Consider the following 14096-nt stretch of genomic DNA (forward strand, 5'->3'; position numbering starts at 1 on the left):
GGGGGATGTCCCTTATTAGTCCTTTAATTGTACTTTGGTAATGGGAACCTTTTAAAATCAGTGTCCCACAGGCAGTGGAGGCTGCAGGGCTGGAGAGTCTTTGCTGGGCAGTGTCAGAAGGTCTCAATATGTCTGAGAAGTTTCTTCCATGTGCATTTTTGCAGGTCAGAACCATGTTCTGCAGTATCCTCTGCACATGTTTTCTTCCCAAGAGTCATTAAAGATGCCAGTTTAATGCCAACTTCCTTTTTTTTTTTTTTCTCTGTAGGGAACAATCATTTTATAGTCAAGAGCAGGGAGTGGATCTGTGCTACTGATTCCCAAACAGGGTGTGGAATCTCAGGCCAGGTTTCAGAGGCTGCCATGTCTTCTAGTGCAGGTCTCAGGCTGAACCAGGCTTTGCTCAGCAAGGAGGCTTTGTTCTGGGACAACCTAGTTCTCTTTTCAGTGACATAAAAAAAAAATAAATCCCAAAAGAGAGCTAAGATCCGTTAAAAAAAAAATCTGAGGTGGGGTTACCAGGTGAAAGGAAAACAGAATAATCTGTGTTTTTGAGCCTTTGCAGTGGATTTGACTCTGAAATGTTCGGCTCCTCAGTGGATCCTGCACAGCAGTGCTGCCTGGGGCTGGTGTTCCTCCCTTTCCACGAGCCCACTGGCCCAGCTGGTTTGGTTGTTATGGGGTTAAACCCTCAGATATAGCAAGATGACTTATTCTCTGTTGAGTCTGGTATTTGGGGAAGATATTCTCCATTCTGGGGCTCTCTGCAGGTTTTGAGCTGCTCAGTAAGCGTGAGGGAGCCGTGAGGGCAGCAGTGGGGTGGTAGCGATGGTCGCTGGCTCTGTCAGACAGTGGGAATAACTGAGACACAAGGACCCGAGTGAATCTTGGCTGGCAGATGCTGGGATTTTAATATCGGAAAGAAGTCAGCGAAGAAAAGCATGCCTTGGTTGTCCTTGCTGCTGCTCCAGTTTCAGTGATAAGCAGCTGAGCTGTCTGCATGTGCTGCTCTGAGGAAACCTCAATCCCTGCTCCCTCGCCCCAGCTCTGTGTTATTCTACTTGAAGCAGCAGTTCCAGGGAATTCAAGGAGGAGCTGCCAGGGTAATCATGGCTCATGGTGCCAAATTTGCAGGGGCTTTACTCCATATTTCAGAACAAGGTTTTGGGAGACTCAGATTTTTCTCTGCCTCCAGCTTAAGTTTCTATTTAAGCCACCTTTAATTTCTAGAAGCGCGAAGCTGCTCAGACTGCTGTGATCGAGGTCACTCTTTAATTTAGGTATTCCAAGGAGCACAAAATCTTGTTTGTTAAAGTCTTAGGCATATGTTGAATCCCTAAAGGAACATGTGAAGGATATTAAACCTACCATATCAGAGGGAGAGGAGCAGCAGTGTTAGAGAAGGAGGAATGGCAGATAAGCAGCGGGGCCATGGTGTTATCACTCCATTTAGGAGGTCATTGCATTGTGCAAGTTGATACAGGACATTTACACCAATTGCTGGAATAAAAACCCACTCCATCAGCAGTCTAGTATTTGTTTCTTATTATATGTTAAACTTTTTCTGGCATAGCAAAGGTTGTCACCTGTTATGTCAAGGTCTCGGCATTCAATGCTGGGATCTTTCCAAGTGTGCTGAAACCTAATTGGTGAGGGATAAGCCTTCCCTTCATTTTAGGGGAGGAAAAAGAAGAAAAGCGAGGAAAAAAGAAAAAGCTGTGGCATCTAGCAGGCATTTGAAGCATTTTTTCTTGTTCTCTCAGCTCTTGTGATTTGCCAGACTTGGAGCTCATTTTTTTTCCCCAGTTCTGGGCTCGCTTTGCTTTTGCTGTGACTTAATTTAGGAAAATAATATACAGCAAATAATATATAGAAAATAACATAGAGCAGCCAGCACTGCAGGTCTGGGAGAAGCTTTGTCCAAGTGTGGCTCTGCAGCAGGGAGCATTGGGACACCTGAGTGCTCAGCAAGGGAAAACCTTTGTGTCCTTCTACCCCATCCAATTCCTTTGCCTTTTTTTTTATTATTCTCTTTTCTTTACAAGTCCTCCTGGGTTTGGTCTGTGCAATTACAACCAGAGTGGAAACTTCTGGTCTGCAGGATTTTGGATGGGTTTGGGGAGCACCTCCCTGAGTTGTGATGCATCTGTGCTGGTAATTTGGTGAAATCTCTCCATGCCACTTATTTATTTTAGTCTGAGGAGCTCAGCAGTTGTGTGCAAAGTGCCTGGTCAGCAGGATCTAACCTGAGAAGGGGGTCACTGGGCTCTGGCAGAGAACTTCAGGGACTGGAGCACACACTGGCTGAAGCACAGGGACATTTCATAGAATCACAGAATGGTTTGTGTTGGAAGAGACCTTAAAGATCATCTAGTTGCAGTCCCCCTGCTGTGGGCAGGGACGTCTGGGACATGGTGCTGGGAGAGGAGAACCTGTCACTGCCCATGCTCAGGCAGGAACAGCAAACAAGCATAAAATTTCCTTTACTTGGGCAATCACAACACAATTTTCCTATTTTTCATCCTTGTTACAAGCACTGGCTTACCTTTTTCCAGGGTGACTGTTTTTCAGTATGCTGTTTTCTTCCCTGGTCTGAACTTAATCCCAGAAATCCACTTGGCCGGTTATCTCTTTAGACAGTAAAGTTTAGAAATTATGAAATACATGGGGCTGGCTCTGCTGCTTCTCCAGGGGTGAGGGAACAGGGACTGGGTGGCAGTGGGGGAAAACGAAGGGGAGAAAGGAAGGCCACAGCTGTGAGCAGAGCTGCAGGTTATATATAGCTGCTGGATGTGGCAGTGACAGTCAGGGTGCTGTGATTGCTGCTCTAAATATGTTCTGGCCAGTTGAGGTTTCCAGCCCTGTAAAGGACCAAAGCTGTGAGCAGTGGCTGACAGACGGACAGCGGTGGTCACTGGTTTCCAGCACACCACAGCTGGCAGGAGGGTGACTTTTACTGGGTTGAGAATAGCATGCTTGAGTGCCTGGTGATTAATTCAGTAGACAGGGTTAACTTCTATATGTCTTTGCTTATGGAGTAGGGAAAAATAATCAAAGATAGGTGTTTGGGGTGCTGCAGTGAGGATGTACTGTGGGAGCACAGTGGGGCGTGGGCTGGGAGACACCTTGAAATGATCAGTGTCTTATTTTTACTTTTAGCCTTTGCTAGGCTTCTCCTGTGGAGGTGCAGCAGTAATTCTTAGTTTAATGTCTTGTCTTCCAGCCCTGAATCCCAGCACAGCTGAAGTGACTGCAGGCACTTTAAAGATGCGGGTGAGCGCAGAGGAGGAGCTGGAGAAGGACGGGCTGAGGACGTGGCCCCTCATGCAGGTGGGTCACCACGGGCTCCGTGTGTCCTGTGTCCTGTGCACCTTTCTGTCCTGTGCAACATGGACAGAGAAATGTGGTTATTCCAGTGTATCCCAGGGTTCTCCTGTGTGGGCTGTCGGGACCCAGTGGCTGAAGGAAGTGATTGTGCAGTGGTTGGCCCTGATACCTTGAGCCTGGCACTGCTCTGATGCTGGAACAGGTCTTGGGTTGTGCTTCCAGGTGTCCCTGAGAAGGGGGCAATTTTTATTTTTGCTTCTGAACATCGCTCCTTAGACAGAAGAGGGTTCAGATGTCCTTTGTGTTTGTACTCTTCTCCTGGCTGGGGCTCCTCTATCTGAGTGCTAGTCACTGATTTATTTTATTTCCCCACCCCTCAGAAGCCCTAAGAATAACCTACTGAATGTCCACCTGTCCCATGGTGTGGATGAGGGATCAGGAGAGTGATGCTTTTTCCCCTTGGCTTCTGTGGATGGAAGAAGTGTGCTTGGAAATAACACTCCAGTTTTCCATTATGCTGTTCCAGACTTTTGAAGAAGAAATTGGGTCTCACAGCAGAGCCAAGCCATTTTATTTGTACGAAACGAAGCTCTAAAGCTGAGCATTAGTGAGCAGGCTGGCGGGGACTTTGTTCACCCAATTCATGGCTGTGTGATAAATGACAGTGTCCCTGTGGAAATGGGGGTTTTCAAACCCTGGAGTGATTTCTACCCAGCTTCTGATGTGCCACATCTGGAGACTGGTTGTTTCTAGACTTTGTTAAATAATCAGCGTTGGGAATACGGTGACTGGACTGATGCTGTTTGCTGCAGCTTTCCTGACATACTTCCAGTTCTGCAGCCTAAATGCAGCCTGTTCAACTGGTAGGAATAAACTAAGGGACCCTGCTGCAGCACATGGTGTGGTGGGATCCACGTGCACCCTCAGCCCCCTGAGGGGTGTCCTCCTTGAAGTTCCCTCAGTTAATTGCATCTGGGTGGGTCCTCAGTACCTGGTGTCAGTGACTGTGCAAATGAACACCGTGGCTCTCTGGGTTGTCTGACTCTTACAGATGGAGAATTCAGCATGAGGGTGAGGGTGAAGCTTTTGTAGCTTCACTCTGCCTTCATAAACAGAATCAGGGTGTCCTGGGAGGGAGAGTAGAGAGGAGGGAATTAAATTTTATATCCCTTGGTATCTGCCACTGAAAGACAGTAATAATGCATGTGGAAGGTCCCTGGTAAGTGGGAAGGATTCCTTTGTGTTCCATCTGCAGAAAATCATGTTGTTGGTTGCTGAAGGGCTGGCACTAGATATGGATCGTGGCCTTGTAGCAAAGTGTGCCACCCCTCACGGTCCTGTGCTGGCCCACGTGGCTTTCCAAAACCTTCTGAGGGAGCTTTGAGAACCAAACTGAGGATCTCTGCTCTAGGACTTGGCCTTTTTCTCTCCACTCCTCTTCCCCCACCACCACCCTCCTCTGGTGTCCTCTCCCTCCCAATTCATTTGTTTTTAAAACGATTGTGCTATTGTGTGCATCAATACACGCATGGCCTGTCTTGTTTTTCCCTTGGACTGAAAGTGCAAAGCAAATCTGTTTATGGTTTTGGTGAGCTAATTCTTCCCCACCCTGGATTTTTAAATAGACTCTTTCTTTACCAAGCTTGCAGAGCTCGCAGGATGTATTGAAGTAATGGGAAAAATATGTTGTGTGTTAACCTTCCTATTTTGTAAACTTTATTTACAAGACCCTATTCCTAGCAGTGTATCTGGGAAGTGAATTGTGTGCATGGTAAAGCAAGTAGAAGACTTGGAATTAGCAAAATTGGAGTTGAACGAATTCGGGGAGAAAATGTTTTGCCTTTTCCACTTTCAGCTCTTGGATTGTGGAGCGAGGTGTAGCGAGCTGTGCTCAGTTGTCCCTTCAATTATTTATCTTCTCTTCCTGCAAATCCCAGTTCTCAGGCTCGGCTGTTCCCTGGGCTGCCTGTTACCTTCAGACAAGCCTCCTCCAAAGCAGCTGCTGGCCCAGACCTTGCAGCTGAAGGTAAGAGCAGTGAGGAATGCTCTTGGCCTGTAAATAGTCCCTTGGATTAAGGGCTCGGTATGTCAGTGGTGTGTTGGAAATGTTATTTTTACCTCTTGATTTCATCCTTCCTACGAATCAATCTCAGACCTGTCTGAATAGGTTAACAACCTTTTCTGCATCCTTGTGGGGGTTTGCACAGCTCAGTGTGCAGCATTTTCCTCAGGGTGTTTTGGCTGCTGGAGGCAGATCTTAACTCTGCCGTGGGAGCACTGGAGAAGCCCCAGGATGTCCAAATGGTGTCCAAAATGCCTGACTGCTGGCTTGATTCCTCGTGCTGGATCTCTGCTGTAGCCTGCCCACCTCACTGCTGCCCCTCCTCGCCTCCAAACCTGGCTGTGAGTTATTTCTGTTGAAAACTGCGAGCTGCTTGTGGCTGGTCACGGGGCAGGAGCTCCACGGGGAGATACAGGGCTTTGTGCAACCTGGGCTAGTGGAACATGTCCCTGCCCACGGCAGGGGGGTTGGACTAGATGATCTTTAAGGCCCATTCCAACCCATTCTGTGATTCTACGGCCATTCCATGTGCAAATGCACTTCTCCAGCCCCAGCTCTGCAGGGCTTGGCTGAGGCCTCTGGGTACTCCTGTAACATAAATAAGCAGGAGTAGGATTTCAAAGCAAGCAAATTTTTGACATAGTTGATGTCATGCCTCTTCAGCCTTGTGTTTAGGGCCCAAAGATCTGGAGGCCCACAGCTGCTAGTTTGGTCTTGTTGCTAATAACCCTCTGGAGGTGTTTCTGCTGAGCTGGTTCTTGCAGAGGACTGAGGGGTTCATCCTGATCTGGTGGTGACAGGAAAGACAGGACCCATGGTGAGAGAAACATGGTGCTTTCACAAGACTGGGTGCTCAGCATGAAACCTCTGGTCCCAGCTGCAGCATCAGACGTGCTCCTCGCTGGGGTTTGTGGTCTGGTGGTGTGGAGTGGCAGGAAGGTCTTCTGGTGAGTAGTCTTAAAGCAGACTGGGCTGGGACAGGGCTATCCCACTCATTCAGCTGCCATCACCATTCCACCCAGAGCCTCTGCTCTGCCAGCGAAGAGCAGATGGGGGAAAGATAGATTAAATTTCCAGACCCAGAGAGAAATTTTTCTGAGGAGCAAACATTCACCTGCAAATCTGCAGCAGAGCACAAAGCAAAGAACTCCCCACTGAAAGGGTTTGCAAAGCAGAGTTGCCCTTGAGCCATGTAGTGCTTGGTGTCTTTCTTCTGTAACAGTCTTTGTGGAGGTGAGGTTCTCTCTGTTTTCTTTTCTTCTCTCTTCCTGTTAAGCCTGTGGTGTTGGTGCTCCTTAGGAAGGTGATGGTTGGGGGTTAGCACTGAATAGTGCTCCTCATTCCCCAGGCAGGTGGCCATAGCCCTGAGCACAGAGCTGTGAAGCCTCTCTTACCTCTCATTTTCCTGTCTCCCCAGCCCGTATGTGTAACTGAAGGTTCCCAGCTTGCTGCTCAGATGCAGTTTTCTCATTGCCTTTGCATCCCTTTCCCTCATCCCTCCCTTGCTACTCCTCTTCCTTACTGACCTGTTTGCTCAGGACATGTATACACTATCAGTGTGACAAATTAAATTGCTTGTACTCAGAAAGATGAGGCCACTGGATGCCTAAATGCTGTATGAACTTCTTGGCTGGACCCACACTAGCAGTTTTGACTCCCCCTGCATTGTATTTCATGAAAGGCAAATTCCATTCTGCGTGGCCCTTTCCAAACCTATTGCCCAACACTTTCACTATTTGTCATCAGCTGAAAATGATCTGAGCGCTGCAGATATCCACAGATGTGGTTTGATTGTCTGTTGGGTGGTCATCCTGTGTCAGGAGGTTTGGGTTTGCTGTTCCTCTTCTCCCCGTGCCGGAGGTCAGCAGGGTTTGGGATGTGCAGTGGTTCTGCAGCCTGGGCTCTGCTGTTCCTCTGGGCAAGGTGAGCTGTCCCCCTGGAAGGCATCGGGGTATGTGGGGAGGGAGACTCCCAGGAGCAGCCAGGCTGGATGCTGCCAAGATGCCTCCAACCATCCCTGTCTGGCAAAGGTGCCCTGGGGCATGGAAGGTTCCAGCAAAGACTGTGTCTGGCCTCTGTGAATGGACTGGGGAATGCTGAGAGATGCTTAGACAGGTTTTCTTTGGGAAGGGAAAACAACTGTGCCCGTGGCCTGTGAAAGCCTGGGTAAAGTCCTTTTGGTTGTTTTGTAGCAACACACACTGATGGCCCCATCAGGTTCAAGGAGAGGCTTTTGAATGTCTGGCTCAGTGCTCAGGCTGCAATATTGTTTCATCAGAGGTATTTATGAATGAGGATACAAATGCAAGGTGAAATGGTGAGTCCTCACTCACTGGAGGCCACCCTTCAAAACAAAGTGATTCACTGCAGAGAAAAAACACCTTCTTATCTGCCAACTTGATCTGGAACCCTGTGAGCACTTTGGTGGTTCAGCTGTCTGCAGCACTGGGGGGTTGTCTGTTCCAGCACACCGAGCATGCTACAGGTTTTATTTTATTTCCAAAACAGCCCTTTGAACATGTTGGGCTGGAAGGGAAACTCGTAATGATTCCCTGTGCCAGTATAATTCATTGTAATCTCTTGGCAGTGCAAAATGGGAGGGTTTCTGATTAAAGGTGACCCATTAAGGGGTGATTTCTGATAACGAACTAGACTGGGGACGAACAAGCTCTGAGTTCAATTACTTGCTTTGCTCTAAGCTTCCTTTGACCTTGGGCGAGTTATTTAAAATTGTTCTGTGCCTCATTTCCCTTTCTGTGACACACTGGTGACAGCATTTCCCTTCCAACCAGGAGCTGTGTCAGTGGGAAGGTGCTCCCTACCCTTTTCCGTAGCTGGTGTGTGAAGAACATGGATGGAGTAGAAAGCATGACCATCTCCTGGGCCTTTTTTCTGTTCTCCTGGGAAAAACAGAACAGGATGATCCATTTAAATGGTTTTACAGGTGCCCAGAAGATATGTGCCATGAGATCCCAGGACTCCCAGCATAACTGCACTAGCAAGGTGATTGCTCCTTGTGCTGAGAAGCTTTCCTTAGGATTTCTCTGTATTTCCCTCTGGTCTCTTAGCTGGGTTAACTGTCTTGTGCAGGCTGTTGAGAAGCAGGAGAGTGTAAATTGGGGCCAGCTCTTTCATCATCGGTGTTAATATTTTGTATGAATTTTTTATCACCTGTGCAAGAGGCATGGCCCAGCAGCTGGAAAAATCCATCCCTTTTGGACAGAAGCTTTGCTTTCATCTCTGTTCTGCTCCTCCCAAAAACCAAAGCCCAAAACCCTTTCTTCTTCAAGGTGTCCTGAGTTATTGGCTGATCTACTGGGTGGGATGCTGTGAGGCTGGACAACTTGGCAGCATGTGCTCTCCAAGGCAGGGTAACAGGCTGGGGCTGCTTCTGGATCAGGGATTGTAAATCTCAGGCTGCAGGTGGATCTGTTGGCTCTTCCCTCAGACTCTGCCTCTATCTGGGAACCCTTCTGGAGTAAAACCATCTTGAACAGCAGGCCTGACATTGGTAAAAGGGAAGAGATTGAATTCTCAGTGTAGAGGATGTGGTATCTTCAAGCTGTTAACCACCTTCTTTTCCCCTTTCATGGTTCGTGTGATTCTCATGCTGGGACAACACACATTTAAGGCTGTGCATTTTCCCCCAAGTTGGGATGAGGAGAAGATTCCAATGAGAAAGAGGCTGGCAGCAATTTCCTAATGTAGCTGAACCCTAGTGAATGGTTTCAGAATACTGATGTGCTCGGGGGGGACAGCAAGTGGCGCCCTGCTCAGTGTAACCTGAATATCCCACAAGCAAGGAGCTGCTGTCCCGTGGGATCTTGCCTAGGATGGCAGCTTGAGTCATTTAGAAGGTGAGGGTATCTCCTTCACCAGCACCTGCCATGTGGTGATGAGCCTCATGCCCGATTTTAGAAGTGGGGAGAGGATGAAGGGTATGGATAGGAGCAGCTGGCCCTGAATTTTGGGTGCTGCCCCTGCGATTGCTGCTTGCTTTTGATATGAAAGGGTATAGTGTAGAAGAACCCCAAACCCAGTGGCAGTGTAGCTCCCCAGTGCTTTGAACAGTGCTGCAAACCACTTTCCCAGCTGTCTCTGGGAGGCATGTACAGTGTTACTGCAGGAATCCACAGAGAGTTCCCTTAGCAGACCCTCCTGCTTCCTGCTCTGCCTGATCCCGGTCACTCTGGAAGCAGCTCCACACAGGGACTCGTGTGACTGATCTGAAGAGTGCTGCCCGTGAGTTGTTTCTCTGCAGAGCTGCCCTGTCTGCTCCTGACATGATGAGGGATGAATCCTGCAGGCTGTGAGTACTGTGTCCCCCGGCTCCTGACGCTGGAGGCATCCGTTCCCTGCAGCCTTTGCCTGTGGGTGTAGGGAGGGAGTTCCCTCTGTCCTGAGCTTTATCCAGCACGACACACTGTCATCTTGGTGCAGTTTCATTAAGATGCTTCCAAGTCTGCTCCCAGCCCAAGGAAGAAAGCAGGTGCCTGGAGGACCATGTTCTCTTAACCTGGCTGCAAGAAATGAACTGCTGGCCTAGAAATGAAAGGCTCCATCATGCCATTACCAGTCTGTCCTCCCCATTCCTGTGTTTGCAGGCTGCCTGCTGACACAGCATAAATGTCATTTTTACCTTACAGTCCCCTGTGCTGACTCCTGCAGTTTAGTTTATCCTGCTGTTTTCTTAGTTCTACGAAACAGAGTTAATAATGTTGCTGTGCCCTTCACCCTAATGATGATGATGAACATTTTAGACTGGTGTAATGAGACCACCCTTCATTTCTTTCTGAAAAAGGAGGAGGAAGTCTTGATTTCTGTCTCTCTGAGGTTATAACATAGGCTGTGATGCCTTTAGTGGTGTAAACCAGGAATATATTTCTGTTGTTCATGGCATACTTTGCAATGAGAACTTTTCCATGTTCAGTTGAAGGGCTGGGAAATTTTAAATTCCTGACAGATTTTCTCCAAAGGCTTCAGGTTAAATCAGCTCTAATGAAATGACAGTTTTCATGTGGCAAACTGATTTATTTTTTTTAATTGACTCATTTAATTCCCTTTTTTCCACGGAAGGATGTTGTTCCCATCCCGCACCCCGTCCCGTGTAAGTCACGCAATTTTTTGTGAGGGGTGGGATGGTTTCAAGAGGGCAAAATGCAGTGGGCAGCTCTCCTGTAAGCAATGTAATGATAGAAAAGAGGCACAAATCCTTTCTCTGTTTTCTCCCATCACTCCCCTTTGTCACCTGTCTGCAGGTCTGGATTTGAACAAATAAAGCAGCTATTCGTAAACTCTGCTGCAGGACTGCCCTGAGCAGGCAGTGAGTGGGGAGGTGGTAGCAAGTCTCTTCGCTCTTGTATGAACATATAAAATATTTAGAAAACTCATCTAATATGGTTATTGAAGATGTAGTAGTAGCTTCACACCTGGCTGGATGATTGCCTCGGGTTGTCATTTCTACGGGTGTATTTTTGAAGCCTGTGGGCAAGACCTGAAGATAGGTTTGATATGGCTTGGCAGTAACAGGCATAATGGCAGCAATTTGCATAATGATAGTAATTTCCTTCTTATATCTTAGATTTGGTTTATAAGACCATGCTGCAATGTGACTTACAGTTTTAAGTGTTTGTCTCTGTTGGCAGTTGGCAATGTATTAGCTGTGACTCTTTACAGAAATAAGTGTTCAGTGTTGGAGCTAAATTGAATAATATGGTGGTGGTTGTGTCTTAATCTTCCAAATAGCTCTCTTTAAGTTTGCTACATTGATGTCTGAAAGGCTTAAAAATAATAAACTCCATTGTGCAGAGCTTTGAATACAGAGTGGAGGCTTAGTAATTGCTGGCAGTTCATGGGTAGACTTGCTGAAACATGGCAAGGGGGCAATTCTCCCAGCATGCCTGAATTTTTTGAAAGGATCTCCTTGTGTCGAGGCCTCATGATCCACAAATTGATGAGGACATCAATATTTGGAATTAAGGCTTGTGGGAGACCTCAGTCTGAAACCCCAAACCCTTTAATTGGGCTGTCATATCACTTTAAAACACCTTCTGTCTTCCTCCTCTGTCTGCTGGGAACTGTTTCCATCCCCAGCTGCTGGGCAGGGTGAGTGGATTGGGCTCATCTTCCAGTTAGCAAGAAGCTCTGCTGGCTGGTTGTCAGCAGAGAGCTGAGGTCCTGAGCCCTCATCTGCAATAGGAAGGTGACAGCCCAACTCCCAATCTTCTGCTTCTTATAGGAAGGGGGAAAAAAACCCAAATATGTGGTGGTTTGTTAATTTTTTTAATGCATTCCTGGGGAATCGAGTGTCAAAGGGAAAGCTCCGAAAGCAGGGATGTGGCTTTGCTGATTTTTCTCAGATGTCTATGTTCCCCTACATCCTTGTGAATGAATTTTTAAATGAGGAGTTGCAGAGGGCAGCTGAGGAAAAAGCTGGGTGGACCAGCAGGCATGATTTAAAAAAAAAAAAACCAAACCACAAAAAAAAAAAAAGGAGAGGGAAAGGAGGAGAACGTGATTTGTTTATCACAACTGAACTTGAAACTAATTTTAAATGTCTGTCTTCTGAGAGTAAGGAAATTCCTTTAGCTTCCAGCAGTAAATAACTGGGATGCTTTCAGCTCACAGCTGACCTACAGAGGATGGTGAGTTCTCAACTAAAAAATAATTGACTCTCCAGTAAGGACAAATCCATACCAAGTGTCACTAAACAGCTGGAGGAAGAGAGGAGTCCTGACTCTAGCACGGTTCATATCACAAATAACCCTTGAACTTTGTTCTGTGTCTCTGCTTGCTGTCCAGAGTGTCTTGTCAAATGGTTTTGAACAAATATGCTTCCAAACCAGAGAGCAAATGACCTGGATTGTGTCTGGCTGGCAGGTGCGTGAGCCGGATGCCCAGATCTTGCCCACAGAGATCTCAAGTCCCAGATCCATTTGTGTCTTACTATCAATCCTAAAAGACACGGTGAGCATTTCAGAGAAAAGGGAGAAGGTTGTCCTGTGGGAGTTCTTGGGGTTCAGTGGAGGAGGATTTGGTGGTAGGGATGATGCTCTTCCTGGCAGCTGACTGCTGGGGAATCTCATGCTGGCTGGGGTGAGGAGGACTTCTCAAACTCAGCTTCTCCTCAGGCACATCTCAGCAAAGGGTTTGGCTGGTAGGATACTGAGCTCTGTTAATGGTCTGTCCTTCTCTATGCTGGCAGGGCCTGTCCTGTCCAGTCCAGCTGGAACTTCTGGAAGTCTGTCACTTATGTAGGTACTAAAAAGGAACTGAACTCTTGAAAACTGGTGTTCCAGCTGAAGGAGCTGAACACTTGCCAGTCTGACCATATGCCTCTGAAGTCCTTGTGGTTCAACGCTTTAGTCCAGGGCATTGTCTATTTAAGGCAATGGAAGAAAACCATGTACCACTCTTGCAGAGTAGGTATGTGGACTGTAAGCATCAGGACCAAATGGTAGTTCTAGAATTAGATGGTGTCCCTAATTTCCCTCTTCAGTTTTAAGTGGATGCAGCATTCTTCACTTACAGCCTCAACTGTTGTGTTCATTGTTGTATGGGGTTGAACATCTGCCCCTTGCAGCCACAAACGTGGCTGTGTTCCAGTGGTGGGTGGTTTCTTTCTATTCAGGGATCCTCTGAGGCCTGGAAAAGCTTGAGTATTAGGCATGACATAGTGATAACTATTAGAGATCCCCTTAGCTCCCTCCTTCCAACATCTGCAAGGCCAGAGTTGGCCATCTTGGTTTGTCCATGTACATAGAGCAGAAAGGCCCAGACCTTACCAGCTGCTGCTGCTGACCAGGGAGTGGGGCCTCACCAAGAACCTGTCCATCCCATGCCAAAAACATTTGTGGTCTCAACCTGTAGCAGAGGAGAGGGAAGAGCTATCATCAGCTCCCTCAGGAGGGCTGTGTTGCTGGGATCACTGTACCGGGGTCCTTCCCCTCTCAGCACCCTGGCTTGGGGTGCTCATCCTCCATCCAGCAGCTCCTCTCTAGCTGTGCTGTCCTGCAGTGTGGCAGGGGATGGAGCAGGCAGAGCAGCCGTGGCACCAGCAGACCTCGGCAGGAGCACCTTGAAACATTGAAGATGGTTGGGATGCTAGAGCAGAGCCAGAGAGGGGACACAAGGTGCCTGTCTCGAACAGGTCTCTCAGCCCAGTGTTTCTTTCCTGCAGCATTGTTCCAGTGATTGACTGGAGCTGGCTTGGCAAAAGCCTTTTGAATATTCATTTGGCTGACGGGAGAGGAGAGTACTGTTGCTCCTTGAAATCAGCTTGGGGAGGGGGAAGCAAATAAGACTGCCTTTTTCTCACTACTAGTGCTACTTGAACTCTCTCAAATGCCCGCTTCACAGGGATAAATGATTGCAGAGGCCTCAGCCTACCTAACAAGCCTGCTCTTGTAAAGCAAAAATTATAGTGCCTGCATACTTGCCATCCTCATTCAAAAGCCCATTCCTCATTAATATCACTTTATACATATTATTGCAACTCAAAATGCCATTTCTGTTCTCCCCACCCATTTCCTTGTCTGGCTGTGACATACAGGAACTACACCCAGTGCTTGACTCGCCTCTCCTGACCTTTTGTAACTTGGCTCCAAACTCCTTTTTTTGGGTCTTTTGCAAAACACTGTCAGAAGGGAAAAATCCTTTGTTAAAACACAGCCAACTCCTGCCTCAACGTGGAACAGTTTGTTCTGCT

The 14096-nt window shown here is 47.6% G+C and overlaps 1 protein-coding gene across 5 annotated transcripts in view; it reads left to right on the forward strand.

Annotated features, from left to right (window-relative positions):
- The first annotated feature begins 3227 nt into the window (after positions 1 to 3227).
- The window catches only part of ZHX3 (zinc fingers and homeoboxes 3), a 28782-nt gene continuing 17913 nt past the window's right edge, over positions 3228 to 14096 (forward strand). For 4 of the 5 annotated variants that reach the window (XR_003528107.1, XR_003528108.1, XM_027645854.1 and 1 more), the window contains exon 1: positions 3228 to 3330. The gene's annotated coding sequence lies outside the window, so the exon portion shown is untranslated. Of the gene's footprint in view, positions 3331 to 7021; positions 7313 to 14096 lie in introns of those variants that run through there. The other variant, XM_027645857.1, reaches the window with a different exon arrangement.

This window comes from Corapipo altera, unplaced genomic scaffold (assembly GCF_003945725.1).
Source record: "Corapipo altera isolate COAL_440 unplaced genomic scaffold, ASM394572v1 64, whole genome shotgun sequence".
NCBI classification, from domain to species: domain Eukaryota; kingdom Metazoa; phylum Chordata; class Aves; order Passeriformes; family Pipridae; genus Corapipo; species Corapipo altera.